General features: G+C 48.6%; 1 pseudogene across 1 annotated transcript; it reads right to left on the minus strand.

Moving 5' to 3' along the window:
• Nucleotides 1-13,937: 13,937 nt before the first annotated feature.
• Nucleotides 13,938-14,271, minus strand: LOC136135003 (large ribosomal subunit protein eL36 pseudogene; annotated as a pseudogene). The gene has a single exon (XR_010656589.1). The product of XR_010656589.1 is annotated as a large ribosomal subunit protein eL36 pseudogene (transcript).
• Between the last annotated feature and the right edge of the window lie 253 nt (nucleotides 14,272-14,524).

The following is a 14,524-nucleotide window of genomic DNA, read 5'->3' on the forward strand; positions in this document are numbered from 1 at the left end:
TTGTAGAAGGGAGAGCTTGAAAAGACCATGCGGAGTTAGGACAGAGCCATGCTGACATAACCAATCAGACCTAGTTTTGAAGTGTCTGTACTGTAACTACTTAGTCTTAATAGAAGTGGACTGTGAGACTGGAGGTCTTTAGCCCAAACAAGTATTTATAAACCTTTAATTGGAAAGAGTGAAAAAGGTATTTTTGTGTGGGCAAGGCCGATTTTAAGGATAATTCCTTAGATGCCAAACTCCAGTCAGCCCCCAAGGCTCTTCTGTGGGAGAGGTGCTGATTGGCAGTGGGCAGGCTACCCCTTGCGAACTTCACATCCACTGGTAGCCTTTTGTCACATTCCAGGGCCTCCAGAACACCTTTGGGAGAAAGGGAGGGAGCTGCAGGGTGAGTTTTTCTATCCCCCAACCACACAACTTGGGATGACCCGTCTGTGGGATTTTATCCCCAGCCCCGTCTTTCCCAAATACTTTGACCCTCCTTCAAGGCAGCTAACAGGTATGTGCCCTCAGGATATTTTTAATCTGGTGGCTTTTGGTACCACTCTCCATAATCCACTGAGATCCTCTGTGTAAGAATAAGGAGTGAAAAAAAAAAAAATGAGTGAAAGAGGCACCACTTTTGAAGCTTATGCAAGAGGTGGGGTAACTAGCTGAGGTAGAGATGGGGGAGGGCCAGCAGTATGAGTCTGGATCTCACAGTGCCCAATTCCAGTTCCATGGAGCCCACAAAGGAGGTCACCCTGTATACTTTTGGCAAGGTTCCAGGCTAAAAGCAAAGTGTTGGAGTCAGGAAATGAGAGGTGAGCGGTGTACTGGGTAGCAGCAAGTGTCTGAACCCTCCCACCACCGCCAGTCCATCTGCTGACGTAATTCCCTTGTGAGGGAGAGGTCCATTTCAGAACAGAGCTCCTGGATGCCTCAGCCGCTAGACTAAGGAAGAGAAGCTGGGGCCAGGATACTGGGTCCTTCAAGAAAGGGGAACTTGCCGAGGTGCCAGCTGTGCCTTAGCTGCTCACTCTCCTAGGTCAACCTCTTCCAGCTCAGGATTGCCCTGCTCAGGGTGCTTCCAGTCCCATCTTGTCCTGCCGACTCAGTACTCCTAGTGCCCACAGGTGTCTGTCCAAAAAGACCTGCCCTGTGTCCTCTACGCCCATCTCTTGCACTGGCCCAACTTGCAGGGTAGTGAACTAAGACCAGGTTGGGGCTGCTGTTTCTAGCACCTGTGTGATCTTTACTAACTACAAAAATGTCAGGCAGATCTAGTGGTCAGGGGACCCTGAAGCATCCTTGGGGGGGGGGGGGGGGTGGCGTTACTTTGTGGGTCCCAGTAAAGATGGGCAGTGAGGCAACCACTAGAGCTTAAGACCCCTTCCCTTTCTGCCTCCTCTATATCCCTCCTACCAGTTGAAGAATTCCTCCCCAACAGTGGGCAAAGGAACTTCCCTACCAGCCATGGACCCTCCAGCTCCACTCACTGCTCACTGGAGTTCCCAGAGTCTCCTTGAGGCCTGTGTTCACTTCTGCCATCCTCGATCCTTCGTGAGTGTCCCGGGTAGAGCAGAGTGGGACAAAGAGAGTCAGCCTGGCTCCGGGTCAGCCTTTCACTCATTCAGCCACCATATGCCAAGGGCTTGCCATACAGACACGAACAAGGCATTGTTAGGCATTGGGAGTACAGAGAAGAGGTTGATGAGCTAGAATATGAAAGTCAAGGGAAAGTTTAACAGAGAAGGGGGGAAGAATATTCGAAGGAGAGGGAACGAATAAAAAGGTGCAGGGAAAGTGTGTTCAGTGGTCCTTCAAAGTAGGGTGGGAGACACAACTGATAAGATTGGGTAGCCTGGAGCCTGTCTGCTAAAGACCTTGGGCATTATGCTCTGGGTAGTGGGGAGTGATTGAGGACTTTAAGTAGGAGAGTACCATGGGATGATTTATTCAGAAGGGTGGTAGGAAGTGAAAACGGGCTAGAGGGAGGACCATGGAGACTGGGAAACTATTAAGTTAGTCTAAAACAAAACAGAGTTGGCCTGAACCTGGGCAGGCCACACCCTCAGCAGTTTCCTAGCTATCTGAAGTCTGGGATGCCTGTCAGCACAAGAGACAGGAGTCAGGGGTGGCCTGAGCAACCCCAGTGGAGAAAGCACATGGCATATGCCTCTCCCTGGCCTGCTCTTGTTTGTCTCCCTAGTGTCCCCGTGTGGTGGCCCCATGATGCCTGATCTGCCACCCAACCCAGCCTCCACCACAGCTACCCACTCCCTATGACCTCATACCCTGGAGAGAGCTAAGCTTCCAGGCAAGGGGCTGGCAGAGGACAGGCCTCCAGCCCCCATAAGTCCAAATGACAGCACTTTCCTCCCCTCCTCCAGGCCCCCTGCGGCCTTGTCAGGTAGTTTCAGCTAATACCCACCCACCAGCAGTGAACAGCACCCAGACCAGCACTGTAAATGGGGCAGGCCTAAGGGTTGGCTCCTAGAAGGGAGGCAAAGGGCCCAGAGGGGCTGGGACCTGGGAGGAGACCTGGCCTGTCCTCTGTGTCCCCTCTCCTCTTCCCGTGGGCTGTCCTGTCCGTCCCACTGCAACCCCAGCCCTCCCACTACCTCTCGCGCTGATTCTGCAGGCAATGTTGTTAACGAAAGCTCGGCCTCTCTGTACACCGGTGCCAAATCCAATCTCGGAGACAGAGTTTTGGGTGAAATAAAAAAGACAGCTTTACTACTTTGCTAGGCAAAGGGGACACACTGGAATTCTGCCTCAAAAAACTATGTGTCCCAACCCGGGAGGATTTTATTAGGGTCTTATATGGTTCAGAGGGGGGAGTCTCTGCCAAGATTAGGGTGTGAGCAGGACTGGCACTCCCTTAATCTCCTCTCAGGTAGTCGGTCTCCTAATATTGATGAGCTTCTCTGGTCCCTTTAATCTTGCCTCAGGTGATTTCTTGGCAGCCCCCCCCCCCCCCCCTTGATTAGCAACTGTTCAAATCTGGAACTCAGGAAAGGACATGGAGGCTGAAGTCTTTTTTTTTTTTGCGGTACGCGGGCCTCTCACTGTTGTGGCCTCTCCCGTTGCGTGGCACAGGCTCCGGATGCGCAGGCTCAGCGGCCATGGCTCACGGGTCTAGCCGCTCCGCGGCATGTGGGATCTTCCCAGACCGGGGCACGAACCCGTGTCCCCTGCATCGGCAGGCGGACTCTCAACCACTGCGCCACCAGGGAAGCCCGAGGCTGAAGTCTTGCCTACAAGAAATGGGGGACGAAAGGGCCTCCGTGGCTGGGAACCCCACAGGGCCCCACTTGGTTTCAATGTGAGAAGGGCAAGGGTGCCCAAGCCTCCAGTTCCCTGGGTTCCGGGCACCTTTAAAGACTCACCTCCAGCTCTCTCCCTCCCCACAAATACACATATAGACACAGTTGTCACAGTGGAGGCATGAGAAATGGAATATTTCCTGCCATATCAGTAAACAAATGATGTCACAGTCGTCAGCTTGCAGCCCTCCAACGTGAGCTGGTGAGCCCTGAGGAAACTCAGAGCTGAAAAGAATACCTGCCATCTAGCAGCCATCAGACTGCAGCCACTCCCTACGGTGAGCACGGAGGAAACTCAGGATGCGAAAATACAGGATACTGGCCCCAGATAGCTGAGGTGCATATCAAAGGAATGATTTCAGTGAGCCCAGAACTCTTGCATCTTCCCATACATAGAAAAGCACTAAACTCCTTAACTTGGGTTATCTGGTTTTCTTTAACCATAATCTTTTGATGTTCCTAGCTACCTGCCCTTTGTTGCAAAATATCTGTATAACCTGGCTCCCCCCTTCGCCTCCACTGAGCAGTTCTCTCAGGGTTACTTGAGATGCTGCCTCTCAGGCTTGAAGTCCTAAAAATTCCCGCTGAATAAAACATAACTCTCAACTTTTAGGTTGTGAATAATTTTTTAAATCCACAGGCATATCATCTCGTTTCTGACCCTGGACCTTCCCCAGGCACCACCTCCAGCCTCTTATCAGGAAATCACATCTCCAGACTCCTTATGTTCTGTCTCCAAGTTTTAGCTGGTAGTGTTAGGGTTAGAGTAGGATAATCAAACAGTTAGCTCAGAAACCCCATTAGGGGATTGTAGATAGAGAGAAAACTTCAGGGGGCTTTGGCAGACCACAGAAAGATTAATGATCACTCAAGAAATGAATGGGAAAATCCTGCAACAATGTGGGCTTACTTGACTCATAAACCAGAGCAAATCATTTAGCATCAAAGCCAGATTGGCTCGCTTAACAAAACCAAGCTAACTTGATTAGCAACAAAAGCATACAACAGGAGAATGTCAAAACAATTAAACAATGGTGACATGAGACCCACATCCTTCCCAGTGAGCTCGGTAAGTTAATGACCCACAAGACATGCTCTTTGGCCCCTAGGACATGCTCTTTGCACACAAAAAAGCAATCATGGAAAGGGAAAGACCCTCATTGTACTGAGACCTGAAATAATTTTTTCAAAGTGCCATGGCAGTCCTGGCCTGACCATGTAGGGACAAAACTCCCCTGCCCAAACTGGAGGAGGAGCTGATGATGGAAGCATGACACCTACTCAAGAAAGACAAAGAAGGTCTTCTCCCCCTCCCCTCTCTTCCTTTGATTAATTAGAAAAATGTAACCCACTAAGTACTTGGGCAGCACAACGCTCGCCTGCCTGCTTGTTAGCCTCACAAGCATCCTATTCTAATAAATCACTTCTTATCACTTTGCCTCTCACTGAATTCTTTCTGCATTGAGACATAAAAGACCGGACCTCTTCAGAGCCCCCTGAAACACCACCTATCTGTTTCGGTAGTGCCAGTGGGAGAGGTGTTGCAGGTGACCTCTGGCTGCCCTATTCTCCTGCCTGGGTGGGCTCTCTGACCTTACCACACCCATTCTAGTGACTTGGCCAGGCAGGATGACGGCCAAGGGTGGAGGCTGAGGCCCAGGATGGCTCTGGAACCTGTGATGGTGGCAGCAGTCTACCACCACTAATCCCCAGACAAGGGCCTCTTACTGTGTAGGGTAGGCAGGCCAGTAGACCTGGGGCAGCTATGGCTCCATGAGCCCTCTTTAAAGGATTCTCTTAATTCTCCATTTAGGCTTGATTTATTTAATTTCTTTACCCTTTAGTGTAAGGTGATTATCAATTTAAGATTTAAACACATCTTTGGTGTGATATTATGAGGTATAAGAAATATATATTAGGGGCTTCCCTGGTGGTGCAGTGGATAAGAATCCGCCTGCCATTGCAGGGGACACAGGTTCGATCCCTGGTCCGGGAAGACACCACATGCCGCGGAGCAACTAAGCCTGTGCGCCACAACTACTGAGCCTTCGCTCTAGAGCCCGCGAGCCACAACTACTGAAGCCCACGTGCCTAGAGCCCGTGCTCCGCAACAAGAGAAGCCACCACCCGCACACCACAACAAAGAGTAGCCCCCGCTCGCTGCAACTAGAGAAAGCCCATGCGCAGCAACAAAGACCCAACACAACCAAAAATAAATAAATTTTAAAAATTTTTTAAAAAGGAAATATATATATTTGCTCGTCAGCCCCAGTTCCTGGCACAGAACTCCTAAAACCCTTAGAATTTCCTGTGATAAGAGCAATAAAGGTGTCTTTTGTTACGTTAATAAGGTGACTTTTGGAAAGCTCCAGGTAACCTAAGGGGGGAGGGGGGGTAGTTGTCAGGGGAATCAAGTGGTAGAGGGGCTGGAGATAGAGTTATGTTAATGCGGTGGTTTGGACCTCACCAAAGGATGGGAGCTGCCGGGAGAGCCAACCTTGTGATTAGACGGATGGAATTTTCAATCCCACCCCCAATCTCCATGGAGGGGAGAGGGGCTGGAGGTTGAGTTCAATCGATGGCCAATGATTCATGCCTATGTAATGAAGACCTCACAAAACCCCAAAAGTGTTGCAGGAAGGGGGACCCCTTTCAGGGCAAGACAAGGGTGGGCTCTTGTCTTACACTGAGAAATGAATTGTCCAAGGAGACACAGGTGCTGACAAAGCAAGAGACTTTATAGGGAAAGGGTGCCCGGGCAGAGAGCAGCAGGGTAAGGGAACCCAGGAGAACTGCTCTGCCACGTGGTTCGCAGTCTCAGGTTTTATGGTGATGCGGTTAGTTTCCGGGTTGTCTCCGGCCAATCATTCTGACTCAGGGTCCTTCCTGGTGAGGCACGTATCTCTCAGCCAAGATGGATTCCAGCGAGAAGGATTTTGAGAGGTTGGTAGGACATCTGAACTGGAGTCTCCTCTCTCCTTTTGACCTTTCCTGAATTCTTCCCGTTGGTGGGTAGCTTGTTAGTTCCGCATTCCTTACCAGGACCTCCTGTTTAAGATAATTCATGCAAGTGGTTACTACAGTGCCTGGCCAGGGCGGGCGGTTTCAGTCAGTCGTTCCCCTAACAAAAGGACTGAGAGCTTACAGAGCCTCCTTGACCTTCCCTGAGTTCCAAAGTGTAGATTCAAACAGTTGCTTATCAAGGAAGGGAGGGAATGCAGAAATGAAGAAGAAGCAGTCAAAAAACAATAGTGCAGCCATAGGGCAGGATTCTGGTTCCTCCTCAAGGGATATACACAACAAAATACCTTTGAGTTCTTCTGCTGGAACAAGGCCCCCACCCAGGTGGAGGATGGCGACTTCAGGCTGAACACAAGACTCCTGGAGCACCACCCTATCACCTCACCACCAACCAATCAGAAGAGAGTCTGCACACAGCAGAAGATAACAAAGACTCTGGACCCCTCCCCAGATGATTCTCCCTTTAAAAACTTCATGGTCAAAGCAGAATCCTCGGAGTTAATCTTTGGACGTGAGTCGACCATTTCCTCAGGTTGCCGGCCTCCTGAATAAAGCAAGCTTTCCATTCCTACCAGCACTTGTCTCTCCAGTATTGGCTTTGGAGTGGCGAGCAGCCGAACCTGCGTTCAGTAACGCTAGGAGGCTGTCGTGGGAACCTCTGACTTATATCCAGTCTGTCAAAAGTACAGGTAACAACCTGGGCTAGTGATAGAGACTGGTGTCTGAAGTGGAAAGAGTGGGGGGGTGGAGGGGCACTGGTGGGCAGTCATAGGACGATCTTTAACCTGCTGTGGACAAAGAATGTCCTGCCTTTTCAGTAAACAAAGGATGTTGAGGCCATCAAGCCCTTAGCCACTGCAGCTGTGCGAGGGTGCACCCTGAGGGGATTCAGGATGGAGAAAAACAGGATACTGGCCCTATCCTTTGATAGTTAAGGGGTAATTTCAGTAAGCCCAGACTCTTTCATCTTCCCATACATAGAAGAGCTCTAAATTCATTAACCTGAGATGTCTGTTTCTTTAATTAGCCATAATCTTTTGATGTTCCACTAAGTAGGGGTTTTTTGTTTGTTTTTGCAGAAACTCCTATATAGCCTGGTTCCTCCCTTACCTCTTCAGAACAGTCCCTCAGAGTTATCTGAGGAAGCTGTACCTACCTCGGGCTTTGGGCTTAAGTCCTCAGTAATGCCCCAAATAAAACGTAATTCTCAACTTTTAGGTTGTGCTTTTTGTTTCTCAGTCAACACTGGAATCTGACGCAATCTCTAGTAGTGTCAGAATTGAGTTAAATTCTCGGACACCCTGCTGGTGTCTGAGAATCGCTTGTTGAAAGTGTGGGGAAACCCACACAGACATTGGCATTGGGTCAAAGAAACCGAAAGACGTGGGGATAAGAGACACACACAGTGAAAAAACTTATCTGGAAGTCTTGGGTGAAATGAGTTCCCCCAAAATGTTCTGAAGATTTCTTTGGATTTTGTGTGTGAAAGCACATCCGCTAAGGGAATTTCATTTCAGGGGGGACACCAGGTCAGCAAATGGAGAAGAGAGAGGAGATGACGGAAAGCTAGACAAGAAAGATTCAAGAGGGGGACAGTGCTCCTCAGCCTCCACCTTCTAACCCCTTTGGGATAAGCAGGTGTCCTGGGGTCTGACCTGATCCTGGTCTGAGGATGAAAGATGTGGAGGTGGTGGATCCCAAGCACCAGTTAATAAAACAGCAGGGGGCTTCCCTGGTGGCGCAGTGGTTAAGACTCCACGCTCCCAATGCAGGGGACACAGGTACAATCCCTGGTTAGGGAACTAGATCCCACATGCATGCCGCAACTAAAAGTTTGCATGCCACAACTAAGGAGCCCGCGAGCCACAACGAAGGAGCACACCTGCCGAAACTAAGACCCAGTGCAACCAAATAAATTTAATTAATTAATTAAATAAATATTAACCAAAAAATACAGCAGGAATCTCAGGCCTCCTGGCTGCCTGCCCCTTCCCCACTCCCACCCCTACTGCTGCCCTTTCAGCTCTGCCATTGAAGCATTGTAGGGCTCCCCAGACAAAGTTCTCACCTCCCAGAAATCAGGGTAGACCAGGCAATCCCCATCCCTTAACCTGGACCTGACAGGCCCGAAGAAGTCTGACTCTCAGGTCCCCCTCCATAGTTAAAGCCGTCACCAGACACCATTCTGTGCCCCACTCCAAACGGGAAGGACCCTCTGACAACCCTGAGCACCCTCCTGCCACACTCGGGCTCCACGTGGGATGTCGGGGTGCTGCTAGCCTGCCAGGCAGAGGGCACAGTGTGGCTGTGCAATGGATGTGTGCCTTCCCGCAACAGACCCCTCCCCCATGTCCTCTGCCTGCCTCCTCTTTTTTTTTTTAAGTTTTTTTTTTTTTAATTTATTTTATTTTTGGCTGGGTTGGGTCTTCATGCTGCATGCCGGCTTCCTCTAGTTGCGGCGAGCGGGGGCTACTCTTCGTTGCGGTGTGCGGGCTTCTCATTGCGGTGGCTTCTCTTGTTGCGGAACACGGGCACTAGCCACGTGGACTTCAGTGGTTGTGGAACGCAGGCTCAGTAGTTGTGGTTTGCGAGCTCTAGAGCACAGGCTCAGTAGTTGTGGTGCACGGGCTCATGTGGGATCTTCCCGGACCAGGGCTCGAACCCGTGTCCCCTGCCTTCGCAGGCAGATTCTTAACCACTGCACCACCAGGGAAGCCCCTGCCTCTTCTTTATGAAAGTTGTAGTCTCCCAGGCCTCCCCTGGGTCACAAAATCCTAGCTCAAGAATTTATGAGTGAGGGAATTCCCTGGCGGTCCAGTGGTTAGAGCTCTGCTTTCACTGCCGAAGGCACGGGTTCAATCCCTGTTGGGGGAACTGAGATCCCACAAGCCGCGTGGCAAGGCCAAAATAAATAAACAGTACAACTTTAAACATTAAAAAAAAAAGAAGAAGAATTAGTGAGTGAAAGGATGTGAACATGTAGGGACAAAAATAGCAGTTGGGGGCTTCCCTGGTGGCGCAGCGGTTGAGAGTCCGCCTGCCGATGCAGGGACACGGGTTCGTGTCCCGGTCCGGGAAGATCCCACATGCTGCGGAGCAGCTGGGCCCGTGAGCCATGGCCTCTGAGCCTGCGCGTCCGGAGCCTGTGCTCCGCAATGGGAGAGGCCACAACAGTGAGAGGCCCGCGTACCGCAAAAAAAAAAAAAAAAAAAAAAAAATAGCAGTTGGGCCAGGAGAACTGGTAAGAATTTATACAGTAAATCAGCCATATGCTGGTCACAGAATCTTTAGTTCCTCCCTGAAGTACCTAGATAAAAGTATCTGATGCACATTTCCTGAGCTGTTTTACAGATGCTAAAACCCCCACCAAATAGAAGAAGTTAACTACTTGCTGACCATGAGCTTGCAGTCCCCAGACCAGCTGGCGCACGAGGATTGATAATGTTAACCCCTGTGACACCACCCTATTACCTCACCATCAACCAATCAGAGAGTTGTGCGCATTCTGATCACATACCCTGTGACTCCCCTCCCTCACCTTTCCCTTAAAAACTCTTCCCTGAGACCCTTCGGGGAGTTAGGGTCTTTTGAGCATGAGCCACCCTGTTCTCCTTGCATGGCCCTTGCACTAAACCTCTCGCCGCTCCAAACAATGATGTTTCAGTTTGTTTGGCCTCACTGTGCATCAGGCACACAAACCTGGGTTTGACAACAGCTGTACTGCCTGAGCCAGTGCGGCACTCAGCACAGCACAATGCAGAGGTTTCTCGTGGACATACTCCCAGACCCACCTTCAGGTAGCCAGCAAGGCGGGGGCAAGTCAACCTAAGCACTTAGAGTCGGTTGAATCGGCAGATGCGGAACCCGTGGATACGGAGGGCCTACTGTAAAAGCGATTCCTTAATAGTTTGGACAGTAATTGCAGTGGAGCAAGAAAATCTTCTTGTTTGGTTTTTCTCCCAAGATAAAAACCTGTGCAGATTTGGAGGCACTTTTGCCAGTGTTACACAGATGGTTCAAAGTTTTTAAGACTCTCAGAGTCAAGGTTTCTTTTCATTGCAAGTATGTGAATATATCTCTGTAGCTACAGTCTGTATTCAAACTACTGGAATAAAATATCTGCCAGTCAAAAAAAAAAAAAGGGGGGGACCAAACTTCCCTGGTGGTCCAGTGGTTAAGAATCTGCCTTCCGGTGCAGGGAACACGGGTTCGATTCCTGGTCAGGGAACTAAGATCCCACATGCAGCAGGGCAACTAAGGCCGCGCACTGCAACTAGAGAGAAGCCTGCATGCCACAACTACTGAGCCCGTGTGCCACAACTAGAAAAACCCTTGCACTGAAACTAGAGAGAAGCCCGTGCGTCGCAATGAAGACCCAGGGCAGCCAAAAAAAAAAAACGGGTTGGGGAGCTCAGAGACAGAAGAGAGGGGGAGTTTTTATGACTTACATCTCCTTCAGCCTCTGTGGAAAAGCTGAGGACCAGAGGACTACTGCTATGTGATACTGGCACAAGCAGGGAGGAGGGGGGGGTTGCACTGAGTACCTTGTGCCATGATGCCTGGAATTTGATAAGTGTTTAGAGAATGAATAATTGAACCAGCACTGGCCTTCAACCTGTTATCCAACTTCAGGGTTTCTGGAAGAGCCTTGCCCAGTCTCCCTCACCGAGGTGTCCAAGGAATCAAGAAAAGATGGATTCTAGAGTCCCTTTCAGCACTTATTTTCTCTGAGCAGGGTTATTATGTAATCTGACTGATACGTTAGTGTGCAGGCTGACCTGGAGGGTACAGAGACTAGAGGCAAGAAGATCAGTCAGGAGGCTGATACAATGCCCTCTTGAGATATAAGAGCTAACTCAAAAAAAAAGCTAAGTCAATGTGATAAGGAGTGAAAAGGAAAGCATAAAAACAAAACACAGAGTGATTTTCTTCAGAGAATCAGCCTTTGAAGTAGGATTACTAGATAATATACTAAAAAATTATTTGCTGTTTATCTGAAATTCAAATTTACCTAGTGTCCCAGAGTTTTTCGTTTGCTCTGTTTTCTAAATTTGGCAACCCTACTTCAAACAGTTACCTGAAAGGGCTGTGGCCTAACTTGGGGGCTTCCTGTCTAGACACAGATCATAAACCTCTTTTCCAGCCAAGGCCAGCCCCTGTTCTCTGTCCCTGGCACAGGCCTCAAGGACTTGGCCCTTTTTCCTTTCCTCTTCAACATTCACACCGCTTTGTCCCGGGCTTCCTCTTCTGAAAGCCTGATTATGAAGCAGGCTGCCGTTGCCCTAGCTACCCCCATTCCTTGCCACTTACTCCCCAAATAAGCCCCCAGCCTCTCCTGAGAGTTTTACCTCTAATCACTAGAGGGAAAGATAGAGGGAAACAAACACAGTAAACAACAAAAACTGTACAAGGCTTTAAAAGTTGCCACAGTTGGGGTCTCAGGTTTGCAGCTGCTGACCACCACTCTCCCACAGTGATTTAAACACCTTTATTCCTGAGGACGAAACTGTCAGTGAAAAAATTAATCAATAGTCAATCTAAGAATGGAAAAAGAAATAAAATGGAAAATTTTATTCAAACCAACCTGAGGAGATATATATATATATATATATATACATTTTTTAAACATTTATATATTTATTTGGCTGCACCGGGTCTTCACTGCAGCACACAGGCTCTTAGTTGCGGTATGTGGGATCTGTTTCCCTGACCAGGGATTGAACCCAGGTCCCCTGCATTGGGACCGTGGAGTCTTAACCACTGGACCACCAGGGAAGTCTCCAACCTGAGCATTATAAGCTGGAGACAGTCTTTCAGAAACTCTGAGGACTGTTCCAAAGAGCTAAGGTGGGAGGCTAGGACTTAACCTGATTTTGACGAAGGGGTATGTGCAATCAAGCTCACGTCTTGGTAGACGGTGACTGCTGTTCTCCAGAAATAGAGACCTTAGTTAATGGTTTAGTGCTTTTCTGAGAATGGAAGATGCAACAAACTGAGATCATAACATTTTCTCCTGAAAACACATAACTGAGGGCCAGTTCTGCCAGTTTTCCCAGAGCACAAAGTGCCTCATCCTGATTCTAAACTCCTTTCAGGGTGTACATTGACCACAGTGACTAATGACTTGATTCTTATAGAACTGGCTAGGGGGCAACATTATTTTACAATCCTCTACCTTTCAGTCTTTATTTCAACCAAGGTTTGGGAGGCATTTCATGGCCAGCTTGTTTCATGGTGCTAGGAATGCTCATTCCCATGTCAGGAAAGGATTTCATTGATAGGCCAATGTGCTATTACTGGACTAGGCCCTGTCAACAGTAACCAAAAGCCTCTGGACTGTCTGTCTTACTTGTCTGTTACGGTCTGGATAATGATTCGCTCTTGTTGTTTCTTCCTGTATCTAGAGTTACACTATTACAATCATTGATCTTATAGAACTACATTTGGTCAATTGTTTCAAGTTGCCTAGTCATCATTATTTTTATTGGAGGCTCAGTCACACATTTGGTAATGCAAGAAACAATAATCTTGTAAAATACGCAGAATACAAGTAACATAGTTAGTAAACCATTAATGAGGTAATAAGTAAATATTTAAGCTAAGAAATTCCATTAGGTATCTTCCCCAGGTCATTTGACTTAGTCTGTCCTGCAAGCAATCTCTGTCATTAAGGGAAATGATATATTGGTATTGTACATAAAGTTTACCAAAGATATCTGCATGTACGAGGTGAGTGGTGGGTCATCCTGATGCCTTACAGGATTGAGAAAGGAATGTTATCTTCTAAGGAGTTACATGGTTGGCGTCAGAAGAAGAAAAATTTATCTTTATGGTTGAGCTGGTATTTCTGACATTGGAGAGATCTGGTTAACGCATAATGCAGATGCACACTGCACACTAGAGGGAAGAAAAGAGGCCCAAACAGGGAGAACTTTTTTTTTTTTTTTTTTACTAGACCAGCAGGGAATTCCCAAGCAGAGAACATTTTCATGTTTAAATTTTTCTTGTTTGCCTTAATATAGGAGCTTTATTTCATCAAAGCTCAAGGCTGAACATTCTGGTGCCCATTTATTGTGAATCACTGGAACACATTAGGGCTTAAAGGACAGAGGGCTGTGCCTCTTGTTGAGAATTCAACAAGAGATGTAAACTCTCTGGAAAGCCATGAAAAACAAAAGAAAAGTAGGGAAACTTATGTTGGTTTTTTTTTGCGATACACGGTCCTCACACTGTTGTGGCCTCTGTCGTCACGGAGCACAAGCTCTGGACGCGCAGACTCAGTGGCCATGGCTCACGGGTCCAGCCGTTTCGCGGCATGTGGGATCTTGCTGGTCCGGGCCACGAACCCGTGTGCTCTACGTCAGCAAGCGGACTCTCAACCACTGCACCACCAGGGAAGCCCCAACTTTAACCATTTTTAAGTGTACAGTTCAGTGGCATTAAGTAAACTCACATTATATAACTATCACCACTACTAGTCTCTAGAACTTTTAAATCATCCCATACTGAAACTCTGTATCCATTAGGCAACAAGTCCCCGTTCCCCTCCCCCCCAGCCGCTGGCAACACTGTTTTTTGTTTTTTTTTTTCTGGAAAAGTTTTATTGTGCACAGAGGGGAAGGGCTCAGTCCTTCTTGGCTGCCATCTTCCTCATGGCGGCCAGGACATTGCTCAGCTCCTCTCTCTTCCTCTTGGCACGGATGTGTGTCCCCACCCTTTTCTTGATGAACTTGAGGGCCCGCTTGTCCTTGGAAACCTTGAGCAGCTCCATGGCCCGCCGCTCATAAAGGGCAAAGCTGCACACCTCCCGGATCACGTCCCGCACGAACTTGGTGTGCTTGGTGAGGCGCCCGCGGCGGCGGCTGTGCCTCGGCTTGCTCACGCTCTTGGTCACCTTGTGGCCCTTGCTGAGGCCCACGGCCATGGGGTATCGCAGAGGCATGGCTGCCGCTCCTCAATGGCTGCCGCGGCGGAAGGGCCAACACTGTTCTGATCAGGAGGTAGAACTACATTTTATCTCCATGAATTTGACTGTTCTACAGACCTCATACAAGCAGAATCATTAAATATTTGTCCTTCTGTGTCTGGCTTATTTCATTTAGCATAATGTTGTCACGTTTAACTCATAGCATGTACCAGAATTTCATTCCTTCTTAAGGCTGAATAGTATTCAGATGCAGTTTTGCACATACTTT

Source organism: Phocoena phocoena, chromosome 1 (genome assembly GCF_963924675.1).
Source record: "Phocoena phocoena chromosome 1, mPhoPho1.1, whole genome shotgun sequence".
Taxonomy (NCBI): domain Eukaryota; kingdom Metazoa; phylum Chordata; class Mammalia; order Artiodactyla; family Phocoenidae; genus Phocoena; species Phocoena phocoena.